The sequence below is a fragment of the Triticum aestivum genome, chromosome 1D (assembly GCF_018294505.1).
Source record: "Triticum aestivum cultivar Chinese Spring chromosome 1D, IWGSC CS RefSeq v2.1, whole genome shotgun sequence".
NCBI classification, from domain to species: domain Eukaryota; kingdom Viridiplantae; phylum Streptophyta; class Magnoliopsida; order Poales; family Poaceae; genus Triticum; species Triticum aestivum.
In genome coordinates this window covers 486,508,789-486,519,004 of record NC_057796.1, presented here as the reverse complement: position 1 = coordinate 486,519,004, position 10,216 = coordinate 486,508,789, and the positions used below count along the sequence as shown (strand labels likewise).

Below are 10,216 nucleotides of genomic sequence, written 5' to 3'. Positions count from 1 at the left end.
ATTCTTGGAGGATGCCAGAATCATTCTGGAAGCTTTTTGGAATTTTCTGAGATAAAAACCGGAAATGTTCCGGAGCTGCCGGAGCCACTTCAGATGCGTTTCGCAGATGAAAATCACTAAAACCGGAATTGTTTCGGAACGCGTTGAAAATCATTTTAGTGGGTATTGGAAATGTTCTTAGCCCACATAAATATTTTCAGTTCGATCAGACGCTGAAAAATGTCGTCGTGAATAGTGAAAATCAGCTTTATGGTTACTTTATGGAAAGCCACCTTTTGGGGCTTTGCTCCAAAAGATCTTGGGGATGACATGGATGGATAGGAGCCATTTTTTGGGCCCCTCATGGGGGTGTGGCCGGCCACATGGGGTATCCCCCCTTGGGGACCCTCTTGTTCCTTGGTTTCACTCCTAGGTCCTTGTGGAAGGACTTCATTCATGTGCATTTTGGGTTTTTTGTGAAACTACCCTACCCCCTTGGGATTTCCTATAAATAGAGGTGGAGGGGCAGCCCTCCACACTCATCCCTTGCTCTCATACACATGCCATGCATTATCTGGCTTCTTCTCTCCCTCCCACGAAAAGAGTTTCGTAGAGCCGTAAGGCTGTCTGGGTTCCGGCAGGAACTAGTTCTGGACGGCCAAGCCCTGCCGGATAGATGACACCGTATGTGTGCAACTCTGTAGAGAGACCGTAGTTTCGGTCTTAGTTCGTGAGTGCCTCCCGAAGGGCTGTCCATGTGACCGTCCGAGTTTCGAAGGTCCTCCCGAAGGGCTATCCGAGTGACCGTTCGAGTTTTGGAGGTCCTCCCGAAGGGCTGTCCGCGACACCGTCCGGGGGGGCTGTTCGACCGCCTCCCGGAGGGCTGTCTGAGGAGCAGATGAGGGTATACATCCTCGCGGTTGGGAGGTTGTAAATCCTAGCTGCGGGGATCTGCACCGCTTATCGTCATCGACTCTACTTCCCGCTGCGCTACGAGTCGGTAACGAAAAAGATCAAACCATGTATGCAGTCTCCATAGTGGTCCTGGGCTGGTGCGTAGGTCGGAAATTTTTTGTTTTCTGCTGCGTTCCCCTATAGTGGCATCAAGAGCCGTGCTATGCATAGATGCAGGTTTCGATCTAGAATACATGGAGATGTATGTGTATTGCATAATATAATTAGGTAGTAGATGAGATCTATTGCTGAAAATTATTTATGCGGGTGACAGATGAAATCTGTTACCCGAGGTTCTTGTTGCTTCCCTAGAATTTGCGTTTGCTCAATCTCGAGACAGCATGGTGGAATTTGACAAAGTTCTGGCAATCCGTGATCCTGATTGATCATGGAAGTGCTATCAGTTCTTTGGGTTCTGCCGTAGTCAAAAGAAAGATGAAATTCGCAGATGAAAGGGCATTGCAGATATGATCTGCACGGGGGTCATGCGTATGACGAAGTTTAGTATGGGGCTCGAGATTTAATTATCCCGTGTTTCATACACCCCGAGATGTTAATCTAGCAACCTGAATAATCATACTTGATGATAAAATGTTGGTAGCTGCGGTTTAAGTCAAAACCTTAGAAGCCACGTAAAATAAATTTTGCATAAACCGATTAGAGGCGTCTAACTTGGTTTTGCAGGATGTGCATGTGATGTGGTATAGCAGTGCTCATACTAATTCGATTATGTATGAGATGACTATATGATGTAATTTGATTAACATGACCTGCGTGTCATGATTCGGCATGATGGCTGGAGCCATATGATTGCACTTTAATGACCTGTGTGTCAACCTTATTGTAATGCATTATTTTGTTAGCTATAGAGATAGCAATATTATCTGGTGCATCGACAAGGTGGTGGCAATCTTCGCGAAGGTGAACACCGACGCGAATGCCGAAGACGAAGAAATGAAATACTTCTCCGTCAGAAAGGGCTATACCATATCATGCTATTATGAATTGCCTGAGATGTTTATCCCTTATGATGCACCCTTCTTGATTGCGCGGTAGTTGCTTTTTATTAGGGTGATCTCTCACTTAAAATATCAAAATAGTTAGTGTTCACCCAAGTGTAGCACCGTCTGAAATTCGTATCTTTTCAGGGTGCGCCATGTACACATGAGCACGAACGAATCGAGAGGAATGAGGCGGGTGAGGTCAGACCTCGCAGCAAGATCACTTGGTTGTCTTTGACGTTCAGGCAGGAGAGTCCTGAGCTCGGAACATGCCCATCGAAAGATGAACAAGAATCACATAGAGATGTGATCGGCAAGTTGGCCTACCGATTGAAATTCGTGTCATCAGTGATAAACCCGTCAATGGCATCGAATAGAAATATGGATCTTGAATCACTCTACATCAATTATGAGAGATATTGATTTGAGTGGGAGCGCACTGTTGAATTAACATGTTTAATTCTCAGTGCAATTAATTATGAACACTGTCTAAGTGTTTCTTGCATAATAGTTGTAGAATAATGGCTCGCGATTCCACTTTCCCTGTTAAAATTGAATAGCTGTTAAATATCTGGTTAAAACTTTACGATTGGTAACGTAATATGAGGATTGTCCTCAAAAGTGCCGAGAAGGACTTTGTCCTATCGCATGCTTTCCGTATCCTCCCGCTAATGCTATGGATCATGTGACTCTCGTCCTTTGATCCAAAAGCTAGAATTCTGTTACGGTCAAGTGGAATATGTTTGCTTCCATGAAACCCAAACTTCGAAAGTTGGGATAGTTATATGATATTCATGGAACTGAAAATTATTTTCAGATACAAACAAAGCAATGTTTATTTGCAAGTATTAGTAAAAGTGTTTACTATGCATTTGACTGTTGGGAAAGGGATCCAGAAGAACGCCTGTCATATAATGAAAGGTGAATAAAACAACAACTTAAAGAGAAAGGAAGTGTCCAAAGGGTGTTAGTATGACTTACACGCCTAGGAAGTCCGGGTCTAATGCCACTCTTAAGTTGGGTGCTTCTTCTGAGAGTAGGAGAAATACTAAAAGTTAAACTGCTAGAAGTATAAACGCAAAAGGAAAGAAGACTGGAATATCCAGCTCATGTATGAATGTCATACAAGTTTTTGATGTATAGAAGGCTGGTCAAAGATATAGTTCTTGCGAATTATGGTTAAACATGTTAATCACTAATTCTTGGGTATTGTGAGTTCATCACAAAAATGCCCGCTCGATTGCATTCTGTTGCAACTCGATGTAAGAACTACTATGGCCTGAAAGACTAGCTAGAAATGAGGTTAAGGTATACACAGGGAACATAATAAATGTTACTATACCTTCCATCGGTGTATTGCCGTCTGTATTTATTTTCATAATTCATTTAGAGTTTTACAAACTCTATCCCATTGCGTAAGGCATCTTGCAAGAAGGTTGTTCATAAGAGAACTTTTTATGTTCGATGTTATGAATAACATAAGGGCCATACTTTCATTATGAATGAAATGTATGTTATGAATATTTATAATAATACAATACCTCTGGGTTTACTTTTCATAATTCATTTTAGAGTTTCATACACTCTAGCCCATTGCACAATGTTTGTTGCAAAAGAGTTGTTCATAAAAACAACAATTGTTGTTAAGTATTATGAATAACATAAGGGCCATACTTCCATCATCGATGGGACGTATGTTATGAATATTGAGGGTAATATGATACATCCATAACACTGACGCTAAATGTCGCAAGACTAAAAGAATACCACACAAGTGTGGCACTACATTTGGTCACATTGGAGAAACCCGCATGGAAAATTCCATTATGATGGATTTTGAAGTCTTTTTGATTTTGAATCATCTGACACTTGCAACTTTCCTCCGAAAAGTGAAGTGACTAAAATACCGTTCACAGGCCATAAGGAACGAACAACAAACTTATTAGTGATCATACATTTGATGTGTGTAGTCCGATAAGTGTTGTTAGTGGTGGATTTATTTATCTTCAGAAATGACTCAAGTAGATATAACTACTAGAAATCTAGATTTTACCTAGAGCCATATACCCTAGGTGAAATAGGAAAAACCATAGGGAAAGACTTTACCTTGGGCTTGCCCTAGGTAAAGAACTCTAGGTATAGTATAGTCGGGAAAGAGCTCTTTCCCTAGGGTGCACCCAACAAGCTGTAGGGAAATTTTCTTTACCTAGGGGCACAAGCCCTAGGGAAAGATTTACATATGGATTTTGCATCCCACATGGGTAGGTTGTTTACCTACAGCCAAGCTCTAGGGAAAGATTGTGGGGCCCTTTTGCATCACATCACCACACTTCCCCTAGAGGTACATACTGTAGGGAAACACCAGCCCCATATATGGCATAATCCAAACGTGTAATTTGAATTTGAATTCATAACAGCAATAATTAAAGTACTTCAAAATGGATCAATAATTATGAAATGAAAATAACGTCAAATAATTAATATATACATCTAGATATCACTTGTCACATGCATACAGTAGATGCCAAGACATCCACCAGCCATCATGAGCCATCACAGTTTGATAAAAAATAGGCTTGCTAGCTAGAGTTTGCTACATCTAATTGATTAAGCATCTCAATTAGCACGTACAGACTGATGTAGGTCAACTACAGTTTCCTACATCACAGAACATGTACCAGCATGTTAACTATACATGCACCAAAATGCACTCCACGCACTATACATCCAAGAACATCAAGGAACCAACTGGCTGCTCAATAGTGATAAGCTGAGTGCACCAGCTCCAGATTGACTGAAAAATCCCCCAAACATCCCTTCATCGTCTACATCAGGAACACTTGCAGCAGGAACACTTGAGGCAACACCATGTTCCTAAAAAGTAAGATTCACAAATCTTTAAAGGTAGGAACATGACAATAAGAACTTACTACAGGAAATTAAATAGGAATTATAAGTTAAGGATCAAGTTGCCATAGTCACTCATTTCTAATGCAGTAATTTGAATAGTGTGAAACTATTCTAGGGTATGTGCACAAAGAACGGGAGCATTTTGAAACTTTTCCAGGAAATAAAAAGGGTAATGTTAAGTACTTCTCACACCTCTAGTAACCCAGAATATAACTTAGGTTGTGAGATATTACTTTTACTCTACACATAATCACAAAAGAAGTCATGATTTTCGTTTCCAAATAAAGTATGAACTACACTCAAGTCTGTTGCAATGAAAATTAGTGAATTACATCAAGTCACCAAAGTTCTAAACAAAATTTCCTATTTACAGTATTGAGAACCAAGACATGCAAAGGCTGATATAAATTTTGGCAGCATACCAACTGTAAATTGGACAACTGGACATAAGAAAATATACTATGATCCCTCCAACATCCTCACACAGCCCCATTAATCAACACTAATCTCAAATGATCCAGCACCACACAGGCTACCATCATACATCACAGAAGCACGCATATTGTCACAAGTATGTGAACATCACAGCGAACAGACCATCACTAATTGTATCATTTGAGATCAGTTGGAGAAATACATACATGAAAAGAGCTGGGATTTGTTTCTTGTTGGGCACACAAAGCTGGCGGTTCTTCGCTATTTTCTAGAATCTGCAAAAGAAGAGCCAGGTTTTAGAAGCAATCCTTATCATGCTTTAAATGTATTGTGTGTTTTTGCTTGAGATGATTGATTACATACTTGGATAGTAGATTGTTATGGAGATCCAGGAGGAGAAAGTGAATGAGAAGGAGGTGGAACCGGCGGCGGTGGTATTTCTCCAATAGGCACACCTTGGTTAGTTGCCAAAGTCTGCAAAACAAGAAAATTCAAATAGTGGTTACTTTCAAATGCTAGCAAATTAATTGATAAACCTCAAGTGTATAACCAGCACCTGAAGAAACTTATGTATCCCGCAGTGCTCGTACATGCCAACACCCCATGACAAGATATTGTTGGCATAAGCCTCTGCTTTTTTAGTCTTCTCAGACTCCTTTCTACGCACATCTTCAATTTCTTCAGCTCAACGACACTTCAAGGCTGCTGAAGATGCACCAGTAGCTCTCACCTCAGAAATGACCTCGATGTCATTGACAATGCCATTAAAGAGAGACCATGTACCATGTGGCTTCCCATTAGAGCAATCATATAGTGCTTTAGAACTAACATCATTTTTCAGAATATCATAGTCCTGTCCATTTAACTCTTTAGCCTTTTCTGTGTAAAGCGCCTACTCAAAAAGAAAACAAAGGTAGACAAATGTTCAGGTATTGCTGAAAAACTACGAACATTGACTAAGTTACAAAATAATTTTGGATGTTTCTAGCTAGAACTAGACTTAGATGCAAGTAGGAAGAATCATCGCAATTGTATAGTGAATGAGTATTACATGTATGAAAACTAACATAAATCTCTCCCAACACATGCCATCCGCATAGTAATAGTTATCTATGTTTTTTGTCTAGGAATGGGAACAAACACATACCAAACATTTAGTTGCTTCTGCTGTGTTGAGAATTAAAGGTGTGCTCTTGTCCACTCCTCTGTGTGTATGCACCCAAGCCTGAATCTGGTTAACTTCTTCCCGGTTTCCTCGGCCTACATTGCACAAGATTCAGGACTTGTAAGATATTTATAATTGTGCATATGCTAAGTGATGATAAAGAAAACTATTAAGTTTAGTTGATAACCATTTTTTGACTTATAGTAGTCATGGAGTTGGAACCACCTTTGTGAGGCTTGAACTTTGAGCTGAAACGATTGGCACGGTATTTCTTGGATTTTGCAATCCACTCTTCACTGCACCACTCATCAACTACAACAATCCAAGCTTCTTTATACCCAAAAAGTGACTTGCATAGTAAAATATACTTGGCAAAAGTGACTTGCAACATCTTCGAACATGTTGTTTTGCCTTCTCCGAGTATGCATCTTCATACTTGTACCTTAGCTGCAATGAGAATTGACAGATGGTTTAATAAAAAGGAGAGCAAATTACCTTGGTCAACCAAAAAAAGCAATTTAAATAATTTATACCCAAAAAGCATCTTCAATTTTTCTGCAACAGAATGACCATTTGTGTCCTTCACCGCATTTTAATGCTCCCACTCCGTTGCAATCACCTTCACACCATCATAATCCAGAATACCTGGATGGTTACTTTTCAAAAGGCATGTTAATACACTTGCTGGTCGCCTGCCCTTTCGAACAACGAGAATGTCCTTCCAATGCCTACAAAGAAGGTAGTAAATGCAAAAAACAATTATTAGAAAAGGAAAACATATTACTGAGCAAGAAACTACTTATACTAATTAATAAGACATACGTCTTGCCAAAGGGTCGAATGATTGGACGGTCTTCATTATTTGGAATAGCAGGAGGAAGATCTGAAACTCCTCTTACATACCCATCGTAAGTGCCATCAGCAGCAGTAGTGTTCCGAGCAACAGGCGCTAGTTTGATGGCTACAGCAAGTCGAGATGCTTTTCTTCCAATTGTCATCTTGTAACGTGTGATTCTTGAAAAAAATAAGATAAAGATAGCAAAGAACAGTTTATAATCAACTAGACAATCATGATAAAACATAACAATAGCATATACATAAGTGTTTGTATCCTTCCACCCACTATACATCCAGCTACGCTGAGCATCCAAAGACATGGTCTGGTTTTCTACTGAAATCTGAAATAAAAATAAATTGCTACAATCACCAGCCGCATCCCCACACAAAATGCATCATACACACTAAAATAGAAAACCACTCATCAGCCAACAAAAAATAACCCCAGTTTATCATAGAGATGAACAATGCATTAATCGACATTTATTCCTGGAAAGAACAGATCATAATACCTACTTGATTCCAGTTGAGCAATGTCTTTGTTCTCTGTTGCTTTGACACAACTGTTGTTTCGACACCACGAACAGGGAAATTTTCTTCAAGCAAACAACACCCGACACTAGTCAGTTTCTGAAAAAATGTAGAAAACCAATGAACGATGTTGGGGGACTTCCATTTATTCATAACATAAAACAGAGGCTACTAGCTTTGGCCAGAGAAAACAAACTCACACGAAGAACAAACATGTACAAATAATATAAAGCATGTAAATGGATTTATAACACATACACAGAGACACATGCACGCACGCAGAACGTATGAGCTTGCCAACAATGGGACATAACAGATAATTGATTACTATTATACAAGAAAAAAGAAATAAATCAATAACAGCAATGGAAGTAGTACTTCTATTGATATTATACGAAGGTCACATGGAAAGTGGACAAGAAAATCATACGATGCTCAACATGGATAACTATATAATAATCATGTGGATAACTATACATCAATGGTAAACACACAGACAATTTCATGTACATAACTACAGCAATTGTAAAATGCAGTAGCCCTGCCACTTTTACCTAAATTCAATGATGGCATCATTCAAGATGGATCACTGAAGCTACTATTTCTGCCATTCATGCACTTGCAGTAGCTGTGAACAAACTCAACAGATAGACTATATGAAATATTTCCTACTCGTTGTGTTGAAATATCTTGTCTACATTCTGACCACAATTTACATAGTTGAATGGCTCATTCATGTGTTCACTTCATGCATCTTCATATCAATCAGTTCTTCTATTTCCTTTTTTGCTATAAATTTCTTTTATTCCTTTGACCTTCCATACACCTTTTATACGCAAGATATTGAAACTGACAACCCCAAGTGCTGACGATGCTATTGAACAACGTCAAGATGTACTGCATAGTGGACAACATACTGCTTGCTTTCAATGCTAAAACCAAATCAAAATTTCAGAATTTTGCTAGTCATATACAAGTACAACTATCTAAACCAGCAATTGAAAAACTATCTAAACCAGAAAGTGAGAGAGATGGAGAGAGAACCTTTTCGACAGGAGCAGCGGCGTACAACAGCAGGCAGATCCGGTCGTCGTCCAATCAGCGAGGACGGCACCGCCACCACGGTCAAGGGCGGCGCAGTTAGCATGAGTTGAGGGCGTCGCAGATGGAGTCACCAGCAGCGGCACCAAGCCGTCACCCAGCCGGCGTGGCCAGGGTCACCGCGCCCGTCGCGACCATGGTGTGACTAGGTCACGGATGCAGTACAGAAGGAGAAACAGAAGGGGAGTGGCGGAGCGGGGCGGGCAGGGGAGCGGCGGAGCGAGGCGGGCAGGGGAGCGGCGGAGCGAGGCGAGCAGGGGAGCGGCGGAGCGAGGCAAGCAGGGAGCGGTGGAGCGAGCGATCCAGGGCGAGGCGCGGCAGATCGGGACGGGAGGAAGGGTTTGAGAGAGGGGAATTTTGGTTTGGCGGCGGCATCGTTTGGGACAGGGGCGTGCTTGGAGGAGACACATACGATTTTTTTCCTCTACGCGCCCTTTCTTCCTTTCCTCTTCTCACTGTGCAATGGGCCCAACCTTCGCGGGAGGAAAAAATGGCGCGAGCGTAGCGCGGGAGCCAATCTACATGACCACACCGGCGCATCTCTTTGTGTTTTTTGGGTTTTGATGTTTGTACGTGGCACCACCCTAGGGAAATCTTAAGTTACAATTTTTTTTGATAGATATTCACCTTTCCCTAGAGGGCACTGTTCATTGCTTTTCTATCCCTTGAGTAGGCTAATGAGCTCTAGGTAAAGACATTGGCTCTAGGTAAAATGTAGATTTCTAGTAGTGTATATATGGATATTTACTTGATGAGACGTAAGTCTGGATCTTTTAAAATCATTCGAAAGGTTCTCAAAAATGAAGTAGAAGTTATTGTAACAAGAAAATTATGTTTCTGCAATTTGATTGCACAAAGGAATATTTGAGTTACATGTTTAGCGAATGTCTGATGAGTTGTGAAAGGGGTTTCGTAAACTTGCACCTCCCGGAACACCACTGCAAGTGGAAAGTCCGTGGAGATGTAATCAAACCATTTATGACATGGTAAGGTCAAAGATGACATAAATAAATTTGACATGATCCCTTTTAAAGTGATGCTTTAGAGACTGCGGCTTTTACACTGAAAAGAGCTACATCGGGTCTGTTGAAATGAAGCCATGGTATGGTACGCCCAACCATGTTATATCTTTTCTTAACATTTGGAATATGGGGCTTGTGTAAAAGGTTACAAACCTATTCCAAATCAGACAAGTGCTACTTTGTAGGTTATACCAAAATGTTGGGTATTCCTCCCTCACTATACCGAGGCAAATAGTTTTGCCGCGAAATGGTGTGCTTTTAAAGAGAATGGTTCTTTCTAA

The 10,216-nt window shown here is 40.7% G+C and overlaps 1 long non-coding RNA gene across 10 annotated transcripts; it reads right to left on the bottom strand.

Annotated features, from left to right (window-relative positions):
- Nucleotides 1–4,357: 4,357 nt before the first annotated feature.
- On the bottom strand, nucleotides 4,358–9,311 carry LOC123183305 (uncharacterized). Of its 10 annotated transcripts, none has more exons than XR_006492488.1 (11): nucleotides 8,857–9,311; nucleotides 7,794–7,911; nucleotides 7,568–7,622; nucleotides 7,267–7,458; nucleotides 6,978–7,172; nucleotides 6,632–6,891; nucleotides 6,427–6,539; nucleotides 5,836–6,171; nucleotides 5,643–5,753; nucleotides 5,486–5,554; nucleotides 4,358–4,808 (listed from the first exon to the last, which is right to left on the bottom strand). It is a non-coding gene; the product is annotated as an uncharacterized lncRNA (long non-coding RNA). The 10 variants fall into 10 exon arrangements; XR_006492486.1 differs by having other exon boundaries at nucleotides 7,798–7,911; XR_006492484.1 differs by having other exon boundaries at nucleotides 7,267–7,622.
- Between the last annotated feature and the right edge of the window lie 905 nt (nucleotides 9,312–10,216).